This window comes from Vipera berus (genome assembly GCF_964194415.1).
Source record: "Vipera berus genome assembly, chromosome: 12".
Lineage (NCBI taxonomy): Eukaryota > Metazoa > Chordata > Lepidosauria > Squamata > Viperidae > Vipera > Vipera berus.
Genome location: NC_138215.1, coordinates 7,870,766 through 7,890,116, shown reverse-complemented (window position 1 = coordinate 7,890,116; position 19,351 = coordinate 7,870,766). Strand labels below are relative to the sequence as shown.

Here is a 19,351-nt window from a genome sequence, read left to right as displayed (position 1 = left end):
AGCGGATCTATCTGGGTCGGGCCTGCCTGCAAGGTGTGACCTTCGGGGATTATGTGGCTGTGGGGGGGAGGGGCTGAGAAGCCCCCCTTTTCTCGTTTTCAAGGAAGATGGGCTTGATTTGGTGGCCTTGCTGCAGAGGTTGAGCCCCAGAGCAAGACTCTAAAGCAGGGGTCCACAACCCCTATTCCGTGGACCGGGACCGGTCCTTGGCATGCCAGCAAACGGTCCACACAAACAAGCAAAGCCCCATCCATAGGATGCGGGCAGCACACAAAACTATGCACTCCCCGGTCGGCGAAAAAACCTTTCTCCACGGAACCGGTCCCTGGTGCCCAAAAAGTTGGGGACCTCTGCTCTAATGGATGCTGTCTTTCCCCCTGACCCCCCAAGAAAGGACAACCCCAAAGACTCCTGGGAAGGAAACTCAACCCCTGAGGTCATCTAGCCTTTCCCATTTTAGTGCTCCCTGTCATCCCTAGCCAGGATGAAATGCGGGGCTCTAAGCTGGCAGCTGCTGTTAAGTTTCACTTCTGATCAGCCCCCCCCCACCCCCCCCTCCAATCCATCCGGTGGATGAACAGAGAAATCCCACTCGATTCTCAATTAGAGCAGGTTTCTAAAAAAACGCTCTGCCACTTTTTCCCTCCTTGCTTGGTGGGCAGGCATCAGCTGACACCCAGGTTCGCTCCAACCCTTGGAAGGCGCTCTCCCTTTTATTTGTCCAATGCAAGGCAACTCTGGGCAAAGAGCTGGCTGCTTTTGTGTGCTTCCAGATTTCCGCCAAACCAGTCCAACCTCTGTGGCTTCAAAGTACAAAAGGCCTTGCCAGGCTTTCCTTGGAAGTTGGCAGTTGTAACTGAGGCGGGCTGGATTGTGGATGGGGTACGGGGTGTGTGCGCGTGTGCGGCTTGAGTTTGCAGAAGAGGAAGGGTTATATAAAATCTCCTTGACTTCACGCGCTCATCCATGCGGAAATTTCCTTGCAGCTGTGCAGAAGTGTTCAGCTGTGGTCTTCTTCTGGGATCTTCACTTCTCAGTGTAGCCCACTCTGGACTTTCCCAGTGGTCTCCCTTCCAAGCCCTAAGCAGTCATGATTCTGCTTAGTTTCTCAGTCTAAGTTGGAGAGGTGTTTGCTGTCCAGCTGGACAAATTTTCTAAAGGTATGTCCAGATTTTGCACAGGTTGCTTTTCCAAATACATGTAGTCTTTGACGGATGACCACGATGGAGCCCAAAATATCTTTTGTTAAGTGAGACATTTGGTTTTGCCCCATTTTACAACCTTTCTTGCCACAGTTGTTAAGTGAATCATTGCAGTTGTTAAGTTAGTAATACTCTTGGTAAATGAGTCTAGCTTCCCCATTGAGTTTGCTCGTCAGAAGGTCACAAAAGGGTATCACACCATCCCTGGGCCCTGCGACCGTCATAAGTATGAGTCAGTTGCCAAGTGTTTGAATGTTGATCATGTGAGCTTGGGGCTGCTGCGAAGGTCGCAAGTGTGAAAAACGGCCATAAGTCACTTTTGTCAGTCCCGTTGTAACTTTGAACGGTCACTAAATGAGCTGTTGTAAGTTGAGGACTGCCTCTATGCTGAGAATAGAGAATAACAGACTTTCCTTGTAAGTGGAATCCTGGTTTGATGCCTTTGACCCCTCCAATAGATGGCTTAATAAGGACCTGCTAAGATCCTTGCCAGAGAATGAGGTGGCTGGATGGAGTTCCTGAAGCCGTAGGCATGAGCTTAAATGGACTCCAGAAGATGGTAGAGGACAGGAAGGCCTGGAGGAACGTTGTCCATAGGGTCGCGATGGGTCGGACATGACTTTGCAACTAACAACAACAACAAGATCCCTGCATCAGGCAACAGCGTGTTGGGTTGACCTGTCCTCTAGCTAGCCATCCATCCAGCCTTTTTCCAAACATCTGGCTGCCAAGGTTGATGGATTTACGAGGCAGCTTTGGAGAAAACCCACAGCTAATTTGTGGCTTTGAAAGCTCTGGTTCAGACATGGTGTGTGTGTGTGTGTGTGTGTGTATTTGTTTGTTTGTGTGTCTGTTACTTTGCAGGCTGCAGAAGGGGAGATTAAAAAAGGCCAGAAGGGGGTGGGGAAAGGGATTTGCAGACATTAAACCTGCGGTGACACAAACTTGTCTTGTTCTTTTTTTCTCTTCCTGCAATTATTTCGAAGAGCCCACAGGCCTGGGATTGGTTAAAATTTGGCAAGCTCCTGCCAACCCTTGTGGTTGCTGTTTCGATGTTTGCATGAGATACTAAAGCGCTCTAACATGTGGCCGTTGCAAGTACAGTTTCGTGGGCTGGACACGTGCTTGCCCTGGCTCGCATGCCATTGGGAATGAAAAGTGTGGTTTGTTTCTGTAATTGGTGATAACCGAAGAGGTCTCAAAGCCTTGTTACAATTATACTGCATTGCTAAATCATGTCTAGGATTGGGGCCGCAGATGGGAATGAAACATTTATTCCTTTCCTGGAAATTGACCTGAACATTTGTGTTGTTTGTTGCAATGATGTGTTTTAATCATGGTTAGAACTTTCCCAAATAATGAAATAACAGACTTGGGAGGGACCTTGGAGGTCTTCTAGTCCAACCCCCTGCTCAGGCAGGAAGCCCTGTACCATTCCAGACATATGGTTGTCCGATCACTTCTTGAAAACCTCCGGGGATGGAGCACCCACAACTTATTGAGGCAAGCTGTTCCACTGGTTAATTGCTCTCACCGTCAGGAAATTTCTCCTTATTTCTAATATTGGTTCTCTCCTTGATTGGTTTCCATCAATTGCTTCTTGTTCTGCCTTCAGGTGGAGAAAGGTATGATCCCCTCTTCTTTGTGGCAGCCCCTCAAGTGTTGGAAAGATTGCTGTCATGCCATTAAACTAGGCCAGGGGTAGGCAACCTTGACTCTTTTATGACTCATGGACTTCAACTCCCAGAATTCCTGAGCCAGCTGGATATCCACCTGAGGATAAAAGAGCCAAGGTTGCCTACCCCTGAACTAAAGGTAAAGGTTCCCCTGCACATGCGTGCTAGTTGTTTCTGACTCTAGGGGCCAGTGCTCATCTCTGTTTCAAAGCCGAAGAGTCAGCGCTTGTCCGAGGACGTCTCTGTGGTCATGTGGCCGGCATGACTAGACGCCAGAGGCGCACGGAATGCTGTTACCTTCCCACCGGAGTGGTCCCTATTTTTCTACTTGCATTTTTATGTGCTTTCGAACTGCTAGGTTGGCAGAAGCTGGGACGAGTAACAGGCACTCAGTCTGCTACGCAGCACTTGGGATTCGACCCGCCAAACTGCTGACCTTCTGATTGACAAGCTCAGCGTCCTAACCCACTGAGCCACCGTGTCCCCACCCCTGAACTAGACATACCCAATTTCTGCAACAGTCCTTTGTATGTTTTAGCTCCCAATCCCTAAGAACTTCTCTATTTTGGGGAGACTGGGGAGGGAGATCCCCACCTTTTAAAAAGTCTTAAAGGCCTGGCTGTTCTCCCCAGGTCCTGGGCTTGGACAGATGAGGCTCTTGGGTGTGGTTTTATATTCAACCCAGATTTCACTTTGTTTGGGATTGAATTGCCTTTTATCTTACATTATTTGCAAATTGCCCAGAGCTGGAGTTGAGTAATATCCAAATTGAATACAAACTTAAATAACACCAGCTGTTTATTAACTTTTTTTTTTAATCCCATTTATATCCCACCCTTCTCCGAAGAGTCAGGGCGGCTTACAATCTAAGAAGCACAAACCAATGTGCTTAGCAATAGCCTTCATTCTATGTATATGCCTGCTTGTTAGGGCTTTCACACACACCCCAAGCAGCATTATTACAAAGTCAGCTTATTGCCCCCAACAATCTGGGTCCTCATTTTACCTACCTCGGAAGGATGGAAGGCTGAGTCAACCTTGAGCCTGGTGGGACTCGAACCTGCACTAATTGCAGGCAGCTGGTGTTACTTAAGGAGGCATTAGCCCACTGCTCCACCAAGGAGCTAACTTGTCAACTACCTTGTGCCCTACCCCAGATTTTTCCCTTTTGAACAATGCTTACATGTCAGTTGCCTCTCTGTAAGCCAGCAGGATACCTGGCGATGTGTAACTTTTCCATTCCAAGGTCAAGCTTCTGCTGCTTGTTAGGATACTATAGGTGCTATTATGAACTTGTATGCTCCTACTTCCTTTTCACCTACACACCTAACGTAACACTGCCAAGGACTGTTTGACTGCCTTTGATTTTTTTTCCAGCGTCGGGGTTTTCTTTCCTTCCCGTTATTCGACCAGAATATTTAAGTTTCAGCTCAGTTATCAGGGCTTTTTCAGCAGCAGTCTGGATTTATTTCATCCACTGTTCGTCATTTCTTCCTCCAAGACATTTTTAGCAAACGTCTCCAGCACTGAGGTTCAGAGGAATTCATTTTTCTTCATCCAGCCTTTCTGATGATCCATCGTTCACAGCTAAACATTGCACTTCGGAAAGGCGGTGCTTTAACAAGGCAAGCTTTTGTTGGACAGGACGATGACTACATTAATCATTCTAATAAACATTTGGCTGTAAGTCGAGGGCTGTAAGGGACGCGGTGGCTCAGTGGGTTAGGACGCTGAGCTTGTCCATCAGAAGGTCGGCAGTTTGACGGGTCGAATCCCAGTGCCGCGTAGCAGAGTGAGCGCTTGTTACTCGTCCCAGCTTCTGCCAACCTAGCAGTTCGAAAGCACGTAAAAATGCAAGTAGAAAAATAGGGACCACTCCGGTGGGAAGGTAACAGCGTTCCGTGCGCCGTTGGCGTCTAGTCATGCCGGCCACATGACCACGGAGACGTCCTCGGACAAGCGCTGGCTCTTCGGCTTTGAAACGGAGATGAGCACTGGCCCTTAGAGTTGGAAACGACTAGCACGCGTGTGCGGGGGAACCTTTACCTTTACAAAGGAGTGAAAGTAGGATCAGGGACACAGATAGTGACACCTCCCTAAAAGAACACAACTTGTGGGTTGGAGCCCTTTCTGAACCTCTAGGCTCTGTCAAGAATGTTTTCAGATCCCTGCAGTTCCTGGAGGGGTTAAATGTTCTTCCCCCAGGCCCTCATACCCAAGAACTGTGCTGGTGGGTACTGTGGGACTCGTTGTCCACTCTTGGAAAACAATGCCACAAGGGAGGCTGTTGTAAATTTAGAAGGTACTATGAGTCAGAGTTCAATTGTGGTTTTTTTTTGGAAGAATAAGCGTTGAAAGAGTCTTGAAAAAGACTGAGAGCATTTGAGGTGGGTTTGAAATGTTGGGGGGGGGGTCAGGAATCCGGACAATGCCACCACCCTATTGTTCCTGGTGACCACTGACAGCTTGGTTTCAAACCAGCACAGTTCTTAAGTGACAATAAGCCTTTGCCCAATGAAGAGCCATACCTGATGTGCCTCTGTCTTCTACCGTTGATCCTGCAGGTTTGTTTGGAACGCTGGTTCCTCTTCCAAGCGGCAAGGGCTTGTGCATATAATATAACATTGCTAAAGCAATAAAAACATTTCTTGAGCAATAGGGTGGCATGACGTCCCTGAAACCAGAGACATTCTTGGTGCTGTGCCATTCCAAACTTCGTATTACCTGGATGACACCATAGGCCAGACATGTCAAACACAAGGCCCGGGGGCCGGATCCGGCCTGCGAAGTGGTTTCATGCGGCCCGCGAAGCCATCCTGGAAACAGTGAGGGAACGGCCCCCACTGCCTTGGCCCTGGCCCAGAGACCCTCCTCCTGCCAGAGACCCTCAGATCTGTCCCACTCCTGCCCGGGCCCCCATAGGCAGCCTTGATGCCAATGATGTAGAGCTGGCCACGCCCACCCAGTAGGCCATACACAATCTAGCCACGCCCACCCAGTAGGCCACGCCCACCCAGGCCACACCCACCCGGCCCCCTGAGGGCAACCGCAATGCTGATGCGGCCCTCAATGAAATTGAGTTTGACACCCCTGCCATAGGCCTTCATGTAGCTATTGAATTAACATCTTTTCTGGTACCGATAAAAGAGAATATTTGTAGCTCAGGGTCGAAGTGTAGGGTCCTTAACAGAATAACAGAGTTGGAAGGGACCTGGGAGGTCTCCTAGTCCAAACCCCTGCTCAAGCAGGAAACCCTACACTATTTGAGACAAATGGTTGTCCAATCTCTTCGCGAAAGGTGCTTTTTCAAAAAGCAACTGGACTTTGCTTGAAGACCTATCGCTTCTCATCCAAGAAGCTTCTTCAGTTCTTCAGCAAGCCATTCCACTGATTAATTATTGTAATTGTCAGGAAATTTTCCCTTATTTCTAGGTTTGCTCCTCACCTTGATTACTTTCCATCCATTGCTTCTCCTCCTGCCTTCAGGTGCTTTGGAGAATAGGTGGACCCCCTCTTCTTTCTGGCAGCTCCTCGAATATTAGAACACTGCTATCATGTCTCCCCCCCCCCCCCGCAGTCTTGATTTTCGCTAGGCTAGACAAACCCAGTTCCTGCAACTGTTCTTCATATGTTTTAGCCTCTAGTCCAGGGGTGTCAAACTCAATTTCATTGAGGGCCGCATCAGCATTGCGGTTGCCCTCAGGGGGCCGGGTGGGTGTGGCCTGGATGGGCGTGGCCTACTGGGTGGGCGTGGCTAGAGTGCGTATGGCCTACTGGGTGGGCGTGGCCAGCTCTACATCGTTGGCATCAAGGGTGCCTATGGGGGCCTGGGCAGGAGTGGGACAGATCTGGGGGTCTCTGGCAGAAGGAGGGTCTCTGGGCCAGGGCCAAGGCAGTGGCGGCCATTCCCTCACTCTTTCCAGGATGGCTTTGCGGGCCGCATGAAACCACTTTGCGGGCCGGATCCAGCCCCCGGGCCTTGTGTTTGACATGTCTGCTCTAGTCGCTTCTCTGCACAAAGACCTCTCCTTTTTCCTGGGTTTGCACGATGCACTGAATCATAAACTAATTAACAAGCTAAGCTGCAAAAGATTTCACCACGGTTAAGATTAACCTAGGCTGACCACATGGTGCAAATGCAGACGTGGCAACTTTCACCATTGTACATAATGCACAAATGCAAAGACAAGCCAAGGGTAAGACTGTCAAAAGATTTTATTTCTGAATTCTTTAGGAGTTTCCAACTTCCCACCTGGTACAGACATTTTTTTCTCGCCTCTTCCTCAGCTACCCACTTCTAGCAGCTTTGGTTGACCAGATTTAGGAGAGAAGAACTTTCTTGAAATCAGCCTGTTGGGCAATAATTGTTTGTTATAAAGATACACCTCTAGGGTGAATGGTTTTGTAAGGAAATTAGTTTTCACAAGAACTCGCTCTGGTGGAAGGTTGCGCCATTTGTTTCTTCTAGGCCAGTGTTTCTCAACCCTGGCAACTTAAAATGTGTGAACTTCAACTCCCAGAATTCCTCAGCCAGCGTGCTTAAAATCGCCAAGGTTGAGAAACATTGCTTTAGGTTCCTGCACCGTTGGGGAGAAGAGTTGCATTGCTGCAGAAAGTCTGAATCTGAAATTCAGCTAAACATTGTTGGGCTTGTTATAGGAATCTGCTATGATAGATCTGATACTCTAAACCAGGGGTTTCCAACCTTTGAATCTGAAATTCAGCTAAACATTGTTGGGCTTGTTATAGGAATCTGCTATGATAGATCTGATACTCTAAACCAGGGGTTTCCAACCTCTGAATCTGAAATTCAGCTAAACATTTGTTGGGCTTGTTATAGGAATCTGCTATGATAGATCTGATACTCTAAACCAGGGTTTTCCAACCTCTGAATCTGAAATTCAGCTAAACATTGTTGGGCTTGTTATAGGAATCTGCTATGATAGATCTGATACTCTAAATCAGGGGTTTCCAACCTCTGAATCTGAAATTCAGCTAAACATTTGTTGGGCTTGTTATAGGAATCTGCTATGATAGATCTGATACTCTAAACCAGGGTTTTCCAACCTCTGAATCTGAAATTCAGCTAAACATTGCTGGGCTTGTTATAGGAATCTGCTATGACAGATCTCATACTCTAAACCAGGGTTTTCCAACCTTACCAACGTTAAAACGTGTGATGTCAATTCTCAGAACGACTGGCTGGGGAAGTCTGGGAGTTGAAGTTCACACATTTTAAGTTGCCAAGGTTGGACACCTCCTCTGTAAACAGTCTTAGTCTGTGAACTGAAGCAGTTTTGGGTAGAAATGTAGGTTACGGGCGGGGGAAAGGATAAAGCGAGAAGATAGCACTGTAGGTCTGAAAAAGAGAAACTCGGATCTGTGGATGGCCCACCAAAGCCAGCCCAGAACAATTAAACCAGTTTTCTAGCTTTCTATTGGTGTTGCCTATTCTCTTCCTGCTTTGTGTATGTGACATCCATCGCAAAAAAAAAAACCTAGCAGAAGATATTTGGAACACTGAAATATCCAAATCAGGTTGGGAAAATAGGAGTTCTGTGCTTTCCTTTCTCTCTAGTCCTAAAAGTAGTTTATTGGAAAAATTGACTCACTGTTACATCCTGGTTATTTGGGCAAATTAACACTATGTTTGCTTTTTCCCAACCAGGTACTTGCCATCAATTTATTTGTTACATATATTTTTCTTCTACCCAAGTCTCTTAGTGGTTTGTAGTAACAACAACAATACAGTAAAGACAACCATTGATAGGATCCATAGCAGCAGTTAAAAGCCAAATGCAAATCAAAATCAAGAGTTTCTCATCCATGAAGCCATGTGGACTTTAATTCCCAGAATTCCCCTAGTCAGCATGCTGGCTGGGAAATTCTGGGAGTTGAAATCCACACATCTTCAAGTTGCTGAGGCCAAGTAACACTGAATTAAACATTATTTATTGGGTGGTTGCAAAGGGAGTGGTGGCAACAAAATGTTCCATCCTGGAGAAGATCCGCCTCTGGTTTTGCATTCCCTTAACTTCACATCGGTTGAGAACCCAAAGAATTGCTTCCCAGAAGAACAGGTTGATCATAATTACAAGAGAAGGTCTTAAAATAGTGTAGCAACATCACAGCACTTTGATTTATCAAGAGAAACCAATTGTCCAAAAACCCACTGAAAAGATCTTTTGGCTACACAGTAGTGATTTCCAGAACATATTCAAAGGCAGTTCCCGGTAAACTAACTTAGCAATAATTTGAAGTCATACCACATCGACGTTTGACAGCCAGATCATCAACAATAGAATTTCCACTCTCCTCTGCAGCGGTCAGACCAGTTCCAGACCCAGCATTTAAAACTGAAAAGCTGATGAGCAACTAGGAGGCAAGCCTGATGGGGTAGTGCTGTGATGGCAAAGAGCATAAAACAGTATTGTTTAGCCCTATACCTTTCCAGACAGAGTACTCTATTCCATACCATTGCAGACATTGGCAGAGATTTAGTTACATGCACACACAAACACAACCCCAAACATCTTTTTGCCATGGTGCAGCTTGGTACTGGTCCACAGACTGGGGGTTGGGGACCCATGTTCTAGACCATTTGAAACAAATGGCTGCGCAGTCTCTTCTTAAAACCTCCAGTGATGGAGCATCTACAACTTCTGAATGCCAGTTGTTCCATTAGTTGATTGTTCTCAGCATCCGGAAATTTCTCCTTATTTCTTGCTTCTCTCCTTGATTAGTTCCCATCCATTGTTTCTTGTCCTGCCTTCTGGTACTTTGGAAAATAAATTGACCCCCCCTCTTCTTTGTGGCAGCCCCTTAGATATTGGAACACTGCTATCCTGTCACCCCTAGTCCTTCTTTTAATTAAACTAGACGTACCCAATTCCTGCAACCGTTCTTCATAAGACAAGATAGAAATCTCACAAGCGACAAAAGGAAATTTCCAAACACTATAAGGCACAGTTTCTTCCTTCAGTTGTTTGTTATTATGTAATTATTTTCAATCATGGGCAGTTCAAATTGTAAACAATTCCATCTAGTTCCTGAATTCGGTCAACTGTTGTGAAAATCATTTGTCGTTCCAGGCACATTAATTGCAACTCTGATCAGGCAAGGCTGCTTGCAAACAGCTTTCTGACTCCCAAATATTGGCTAACGTTGTCTGCTTTAGCAGGAGAGGATTATTTCAACTGGAAGAGGAAAATATGCTTGAACTTGCAAATTATGACAGAGAAGCCTCCTAAAGCTTCTTCTAACTAACTTGATTATGCAAAACCTAGGCTGGGTTCACACATTTCTTTGAGCCATAATGTTTTTTTTTTTAATATGGTTCTGGGTTAATGTATTCTCAGAATCCTGTTCTTTATGGTTGGTAAGCTCTAACTAACACATTGAAAATGCAGATGAAATACAATTTGGCAAGCCGGAATGAATGAATGAATTAGCACGATCAATAGGAATGAATTCACAGATTAGCACGATCAACAGAAGATACCACTTTTTATCGCCCAAGACTATAAGTGGGGTTTTATGAACCCATCCATAGTTTACAGCAGGGGTCTTCAAACTTGGCAACTTTTAAGACTTGTGGACTTCAATTCCCAGAATTCCTCAGCCAGCATTCTGGGAGCTGAAGTCCACAAGTCTTAAAAGTTGTCAAGACTGCAGACCCCTGGGCTGGAACCATCCTTTTTAAAATTTGAAGTCATTTTTTCCCCCTCTTCCCTCCGCAGCACTGCTTCCTTGTGTGCCATGTCTTCTGGCTCATGGACCTCACTGACGGGTTTATCTTAATGCTGGTATTTGTAAACCACTCAGGGTAGTAAAAAATATCTCAAATAGCAATCCTATATTTGAAAGAGCAAATCTACGTGAGCAGGGAAGTTGGCATTTTATGACGATGTTTCATTCCCCTCCCAACTGTTCTGTGAAGGCTCGGCTGACAAATAAGAGGCAGAGGTTACACACAATGCAGCACAAACAAACAGTTGTTACAGGGAAAGTACAACCAGTCCTTAACTTCAATTTTTCATAAAAACAAAACAAAACCTGGCAGGGTTCTCTTTCTATGTCTCTCTTTTTGCCTCCCAGGGTGTTCTTTATTGTTAAGGATATCTTTAAGTAAAAAAAGAAGTAGACACAGCTTCTCTCACAACTCCTTCAAACTCCTTCCAAACTCTAAATTTGCTTTCTAATGGAAAGAAAAATAGATATACTTCTCTTTCCATTAGAAAGCAAATTTCAGTTCGACAGGGGCTCTGGAAGGAGGTTGAAGGAGTTGTGACAGCTGTGTCCTAGGTTTTTTTTTATTGTAATGGTGAAATGGGTTGACTCTGATTTGGAGGATCCTGGCTCATGTCTTCCCTGGTGTCCAAGTCTGTAGGGGAAGAGCAGGCAAAGCTAGGGGCGGCGTTAAGTGCACTAGCAGTTCAGAGTCTTTACGTTGTCACAAACAGTGCTAAATCCAATTTAGTGTTGAATTTCTGTGTATGGGCTTGAGCAATAAATCCAACTTGACATACGGTCCTGATCCTTTGCATCTGACACCCAAGTAGTTACACCCATCTCCCAAGTAGGATGATGTGAGGATACAAGTGGGATAGGATACAAGTGGGATACAAGTAGGGTACAATGTGAGCTTCTGAAGACAACGTGAGATATAACTCTTAAAAAAAATAAATCAAGTTATTACTAACAATATGTTGCAGTCCAGGAACACAATTCTGTTTTGTTTTGTTTTACTTAAAGTCTAGCTGGTTTATTAATGAACTTCCCGCTCAACCTAGACTGCAATTTGAAAGCCAGGTAGAACTCTCTTAAGTTTTCAATTTCTAACTTATTCCTTCTTTCCCAGTCTTAGTAATGTGCATTTAAGGAATCAGTGAGCCAGTTCTAGGGTCAAATACAGCCTTTTGATTTCTTGTAAGCTGTTTGCACCGCAGATGGGGACTGTAGCCAAGAAATTAAAAAAACACTTGCTCCTCGGGAGGAAGGCCATGGCAAATCTAGACAGCACACTAAAAAGCAGAGACATCACCCTGTCAACAAAAGTGCGTATAGTCAAGGCTATGGTCTTCCCAGTTGCAATGTATGGCTGTGAAAGTTGGACCATAAGAAAGGCTGAGTGCCAAAGAATTGAGGCCTTTGAACTGTGGTGCTGGAGAAGACTCCTGCGAGTCCCTTGGACTGCAAGGCGATCAAACTGGTCAGTCCTAGAGGTGATCAACCCTGACTGCTCTTTAGAAGGCCAGATCCTGAAGTTGAAACTCAAATACTTTGGCCACCTAATGAGAAGGAAGGACTCCCTGGAGAAGAGCCTAATGCTGGGAAAGGTTGAGGGCAAGAGAAGAAGGGGACGACAGAGAATGAGGTGGATTGATGGAGTCACTGAAGCAGTAGGCGTGAGCTTAAATGGACTCCAGAAGATGGTAGAGGACAGGAAGGCCTGGAGGAACGTTGTCTGTGGGGTCGTGATGGGTCGGACAGGACTTCGCAACTAACAACAACAACAAGTTGTTTGCAGAGGAGAAGAGGAGGAAGCGGTTTTAGGATCATCTCTTTGCACCTTGAAAATATAAGGAAGCAAAGAAAAAAAAGTCCAGTTTTTATGGCTCACGGTGCAATTTGATATACTTGGGAAACATCAAAGGAGAAGGGATAGGATGTGTGGAAATAGGTAGTGTTACTTCCTCATGACTGCAGATGAGGCAGTTTCAAAGTGGATAACCCCAGTGTGGAGGGAACACAAAATCTCAGTTTAAAAAATAATTAAAGAGGAAATGCATGTTTTCCATGCAAAAGCATTATTTTTTTACTGGAGTTTGGGGCAAGTGGGATTCAACCTTAACCCATGTGTGATGACCTTCACAGCTGAAGAAAGCAGAGAAGAAAAAAGCTGCAGATTTAGCAATGGGTTCAATTTAGCTCTTAAAAATGCACACAGAAGGATGAATTGTTGACCTTCTGTAGAGATCAACAGAGAAAATTCAAAGCTGGTGTGTATCTTAATCTGAGAAGCAAAAAATTATTGGAGATTGTGAAAATCCTTTGTTATAGCCTTATTTTATCGAGGTCAGTGGTGTGAAGTTTGGTTTTGGGGCACGGATTGGAGTTTTTTGTAGGGTTTTGTTTCTCGATACAGAAGTAAGAGAACCAGCATCTGATATATGAGGCTGTCTTTGACTTAAACAAATGGTTAAAGACTTGGAGACTAAAACATATGAAGAAAGGTTGCAGGATCTGCATATGGCTAGTCTAGAAAAGAAGGACTAGTGGGGACATGACAGCAGTATTACAATGTTTGAGAGGTTGCCACAAAGATGAGGGGTCAACTTATTGTCCAAAACACTTGAAGGCCAAACAAGAAACAACAGATGGAAACTAACCAAGGAGAGAAGCTATCTGGAATTAAGGAGAAACTTCCTAACTGTAAGAACAATTAACCAGTGGAACAACTTGCCTTCAGACGTTATGGGTGCTCCATCACTGAAGGTAATTAAGAAGAGACTGGACAGCCAGTTGTCTGAAACGGTATAGGGTCTCCTAAATGAGCAGGGAGTTGGACTAGAATACCTCCAAGGTCCCTCCCAGCTCTATGCTGATTGATTGATTTGTTTTAAATGCAGAGCAAGGAAGAATGCCTAGGTGAAACATTTCAGCCATTGCAAAATTCAGATAATGACAAAGTCTTCTTTGCAAATTTCCCTCCATATTTGTAATTCCCTGGTTGGTCATCTTTTCTTTCCAAGATCTAGGCAGCTTTGGGGCTCTGAAGCTCATCTCTGGTGGCCAACCCTAGTTCTATCACTGCTAAAAGTCCACTTATTTTTCAACAAACTTTTACTGATAAGAAGCACCTCTACCCGAGAACGTGGGTTACAGTAATAAGAGCCTGACTTCCAGTTTGTAGAGAACATTCCTCTGTTCAGTGGAATTTCTCTATTTGAAGGACTGCCTGATCCCAGTTGTTTTAAAGCTAAAGAACCAGAGGGGGGATTAGTAAGGATTTTGGTATTGATTACCACACACACACACACGCACGCACACATACACACACACACGTTTGGGCAACAGGTATGACAGGCAATCACTTATCCAGCCATGTTTTTCCCTCAGCCTGATGAGATGCAACTGTTAAAGCTAGAAATGCTTATTTTACCAATATCACTTTTGTACACTTTAAAATCATATCAGTGATCGAATAATTAAGAGCACAATTTGTATGTAGCTTGCGTACATGCAAATTTACTAATGCTTTGGCTTCTCTTTTGGATGTCTGGCTGTCAAAATTCAAAATAAAGTCCTCGTTGTTGATTTGGGTTGGGTCCTTATGTTTTAAAGAATTGTCTTCCCCAATGTGCATCCTTCCTTCTCCCCTCCCTCTTCCATCCTTCCACCCCCCCTTCCTTCCTTCCTTCCTTCCTTCCTTCTCTCCCTCCCTCCCTCCCTCCCTCCCTCCCTTCTTTCCTTCTGTGACTTCCCATCTACCAGAAGGAATCCTGGCACATGTGGGGTTTCTTGCTGGAAGATACCCTGAAGCTGATTTATTAATCTGATTTGTTCCATCTTTTTGTTCTTTTTTGGCCGGTGGTCAAAATGTGGAAAGGATTAGGAAAGTGTTGCAATATAATGCAATAAGTGAAACTAACACACTGGGTTTGGATAGCCAACTTTGTTGGAATTGGCCAGCCTGAACCGCTTTAACCGCTCATTTCCCCATCCTCACCTGCAGCATCATTTTAAACACTTCCTCATGCATTAAAGAGAAATTGAAAAATCCCCGAAATCCAGAGGGATTTCCTTCTCTGGAGAATAAATGAAGGTCATTTTCCAGCTCTTTCCTTTCTAGCTTAAGACACTGAATGTCCTCTACCTCTTCTGGAGCCCTCGTGCGCTGAGATGACTCAGGTGCCATCCTGCATCAAGGTGCTTTTGCAAATATTTGCATTGTTCACAGTATTGCGCAATAGGAAATTAGCAAGTGGGGCTTAGTAGACTTCTTTGGCCAAAGGAGAATTCAAGATGTCTTGAATGGGAAAAGAAATATTTGATTCAAGTCCTAGCCTGCTCTTCTCCTTAGTAAGCAAAAGTAAATTCAAGACCTACCTTTGGGGGGCGGGGGAGAAAAATCAGGAGGTGTAGTTTTACCTGCATGTTTCATTGTGTGCTTTTTGTCCTATTTCTGAAGTTTGAGGAACAACTTGCACTCTCAATTTGGGGTACGATGCGGAAAGAATAGGAAGCTCACCCCACTTCCTAATCCCATGTCCAAAATGAAAACAACAACAGCCACAAAACCCCAACCCACCAATTATTCAGGTCAGTTAAAAGCCTGCATTTTCATTCATATAAGATGCTGTAGGTTTGCAGAATTGTTACCTTCACATTTCTTTTCTTTTCTTTTTTTTTTGGGGGGGGAAGTGGCTTATTGTATCATATGAGTCATAGAATGAAAGACTCATAGGATTGGAAGGGACCTGGGGGGTCTTCTAGTCCAGACCCTGCTCAAGCAGGAGACCCTATACCATTCCAGGCAAGTGGCTGTCCAGGCTCTTCTTAAAAGCCTCCAGTGATGGAGCACCCACAACTTCTGGAGGCAAGCTGTTCCACTGCTTAATTGTTCTCACTGTCAGGAAATTTGTCTTAGTTCTAGAGTTGCAACGGACCTTGGAGATCTTCTAGTCTGACTTCCTGCTCAAGCAGGAGACTCTATACCAGGGGTCCTCAACCTTGGCAACTTTAAGACTTGTGGACTTCAACTCCCAGAATTCCTCAGCCAGTTTTCTGGGAGTTGAGGTCCACAAGTCTTAAAGTAGCCAAGGTTGAGGACCCCTGCCCTATACTATTCCAGACAAACGGCTGTCCAATCTTCTCTTAAAAATCTCCAGTGATGGAGCACCCACAACTTCTGGAGGCAGGTTGTTCCACTGATTAATTGTTCTCCCCGTCAGGAAATTTCACCTTAGTTTTAGGTTGCTTCTCTCCTTGATTAATTTCCATCCTTTGTTTCTTCTCCTCCCCTCAGATGCTTTGGGGAATAGTATTCCCCCCCCCCCAAAGGCTGAAGCTGGCTGGTTTTTTTTATCTAGGATGATAATTAAACCTGCATTTAATTATTTTTCAGCCTTGGCAACTTCCGCATGCTGGACTTCAACTCTTAGTAAGCCAGCGATGGCCATGCTGGTAGGAAACACTAGCAGATCTGAAAGCTACCAAGGTTGAGAAACAATGTATTAAATCACATTTTGAGAGCAGGGGATAATTGACGGGAACAGCATCTGGCAATGACACGAAGCTGCTTCAAGTCACCTCTCTTTGATCATCCAATTTACTGACGGAACATCCCTCTTCTACATAATTGCTTTTAGGAGGCGGGCAAGTCTCTTTGTTGACTTTGTACATCTGTACAACTGTGCAGAGAGAGTGTCGGTCAAGGAGAAGGGAAAATTTGCCACCCCCGCTATATTTTGGCCATAGTAACCAAACCAAATTTTAAAAGAGGCGTGGAAGGATGGAGCAGATTGTTTGCCTTGCACGGTCAACATCTAGCATGATTTTGAAGATAGCAATCCTACGCTTTGTTCTCTTGATTTCATCTAAGTAGACCTGTAGTCAAATTTGTTCATGTCCTCCTCTTCATCCTTCCTTGGCAGAACGTCTGTTTCTAGATCCTTCATCTTAAACACAGAGGAATCAGAAAGAGCTGAGCATGGAACTGTAGACTGAGGCTTAAAGGCCTATATCAAATCTTATTACCTGGAGAGAGAGAGAGAGAAAGAGAGAGAGAGAGAGAGGGAGAGAGGGAGGGAGGGAGGGAGGGAATAAATCTCCCAGGTTGATCTGTTCATCTGTCCAGGACAAAAAAAAAATAAAGAGTTTTTCCACAGATATCTCTTGCCCTTTTTAAGTTAGGGAAGGTCGCAATGGAAGAGAGAATTTTGAGTCCTTGCTAAAATTATTAAAAATTAGAATAAATTCTTCACTCCCTGTTCTATTTTGCTACTTTTTTGGTGAACAGAAGACAATTTCTTCATTCTTCACAGCCTTACAATCTCTAATTTCAACTTTTTAAAAAATATATATAAATCATTGGTTTTTTTTAGCATAATTGTGGCAGTATATGTTTTTCAAGCCTTTTTCAGTTGTTGAACTTATCGTGAGCTGCCCTAAGAAGGAACAGATACGACTATACATATTAAAACGTGTCTATCCCCGTATTAACTTGATAATTTTGTTATTGCAGAGACCAGATTTGGTGTCTCTGTAATTTAATAACAGAAATATGATATACATTGGATTGGTTATCTGGCTGCCTTCTGCTGCCATAGCGAACTCATTTAATGTGCGAGTGAAATAGTGTCGCTGCGTTTTGCCACGTACATCTTGAAAACCTGAATCTTCACGTGTGCAGTTCTGCATGAGGATGCTGAGCACCGATTGCTATCTATTTCAGGAGGATGCAGCGTGATTCTTCCACGCTGAATGGGTCTATGCAGATGAGTGCGATTTAAAAGGATCTCATTTCTTGTAAATGGAACAGAAATAGTATCATTAAAAACAAAGGAACACTTTTTTTGGCCGGGTCCCCCCCCCCCACTTTAACATGTTAGTTTTCTCACAGTTGCTATTTCTTTTCAAGCATATCTTTGTTGCACATTTGTAATAATCTGTCTTATTTAGCCTAATACCCTTCAATCCTTTTTGTTTCGTACCCTTTCAGTCAGTGTGGACTCCTGGCAATTGCTCAGACTTGCCATTGCCTCCTCCTTAGGGCGGGTCTGGGCTGACTACGTTTTTTAATTAGGTTTTTATCGGGGTTTTTTAAAAAATTGTTACGTAATTATTGTATTTATTGTTTAATTCTTTTTAAAAAACTTTTCATCCTATTTTTTTTAATTTTTATTGTTGTGAGCCGCCCTGAGTCCTCAGGGCATACAAATTTAAATGAATGAATGAATGAATGAATGAATGAATGAATGAATGAATGAATGAATGAGGGAGACTGGCCCAAGCCAGGTGTGAAAGACCTGACTTTTTTTTAAAAAAAAACACAACTGATTTATTTTTGTTAAACCGATTTGTTGCTGAAACTGATTTATTGCCTCTGCATGGGAATCTTCTCAACTAACAGTTAGTACTTGCTTGGAGTTAGATAAGGGTCATGGGAATTCAAGGGAGGATGGGCTAGGTTTGCTTGTGGCTATGTAGGGATTCTAAGGCTGCTCTCTCTTTTAACTCCACTCCCGCCTTCTGCTATTCCTTCTTTTACACCCAGCTGGCCTTGTGCCCAAGATGGGAGTAGAAGTCATGGACTCTTGGCTTCTGTTCTAGTCTAGCTGACCAAACTGCCTGTCAATACATTAAGTCCCTGCAGTTTTCCATGCAGCATTTTCAGAAGCGGCTTGCCATTTGCCTCCTTCAATCTAGGGTTGAGAAAGAGTGACGGGCCCAAGGTCAACCAGCTGGCTTTGTATCTAAGGCAAGGTAGACGTCATGATCTGGTTTCTAGCCTGGTGCCTTAACCACTACACCAGACTGACTCTTTTATCCTGTCTGGAGGCCTCTAAATGAAAGATGGTCTAAGAACAATCTACATTTAGAATAGAATATTTTATTTGGCCAAGCATGATTAGACACACAAGGAATTTGTCCCCAGTGCAGAACCTCTCCATGTACATTCCAAGCAATGGAATTATTATCACCCATCTCCATCACCACCATCATCCCAATAAGAAAAGGTAGTAAAGAACGTAATAAGGACAATACAGCCACACTACCACGGATAAATATACATAGACGTTAAACAGTATTGTGAGAATTAGGTGTTCAGCAGAGCAATGGCGCAAGAGAAAAAAAAACTAGGTTTATGGAGATTCTCAGTCATCCAAGTGGTCCCAAAGTTGCTTTTTCAGGAGGCAACTGGATTTCCTCGTTTTTTCTTTGAAGACGTTTCGCTTCTCATCCAAGAAGCTTCTTCAACTTTGACTGGATGGGGGCGGGGTGGGGGGGGAAATGGAAGGATTTATATTCCTTGCAGACAGCTGGTCACTTGTATTCTTTTTGAGAGTCGTTGAGGCCATTTTGTGTCTCTGTGTCTAATTGTTTTGGCATGCGGTGCCCTGTAGTGGCATCCTGAGGGGAGGAGTTGAAACAGTTCATGACCCAGGATGTGAGGGGTTTGTAGATATTTTCTCAGCCCTCTTTCAGACCCACGCAGTATGCAGGTCCTCAATGGAAGGCAGGCTGGTTGCAAATGTTTTTTCTGCAGTCCTAACTATCGGTTGGAGTCTGTCCTGCTTGGTTGCTATGCCGAACCAGGCAGATAGAAGTACAAATGATAGACTCAATAATTCTTCAGTAATGTTCCACCTTAAATTAAGTAACAATTACTTAACTATTATTTATTATTTAATTTTTAATAATTACTTAATTATTGGTGCAATTCTGATGTATGTCTGTTCAGAAGGC

General features: G+C 44.2%; 1 protein-coding gene across 1 annotated transcript in view; it reads left to right on the top strand.

The window, feature by feature from the left end:
- The first annotated feature begins 15,099 nt into the window (after positions 1-15,099).
- MCTP2 (multiple C2 and transmembrane domain containing 2) overlaps positions 15,100-19,351 on the top strand; it is a 145,556-nt gene continuing 141,304 nt past the window's right edge. Inside the window, exon 1 of the mRNA XM_081337633.1 lies at positions 15,100-15,202. The gene's annotated coding sequence lies outside the window, so the exon portion shown is untranslated. The remainder of the gene's footprint in view (positions 15,203-19,351) is intronic.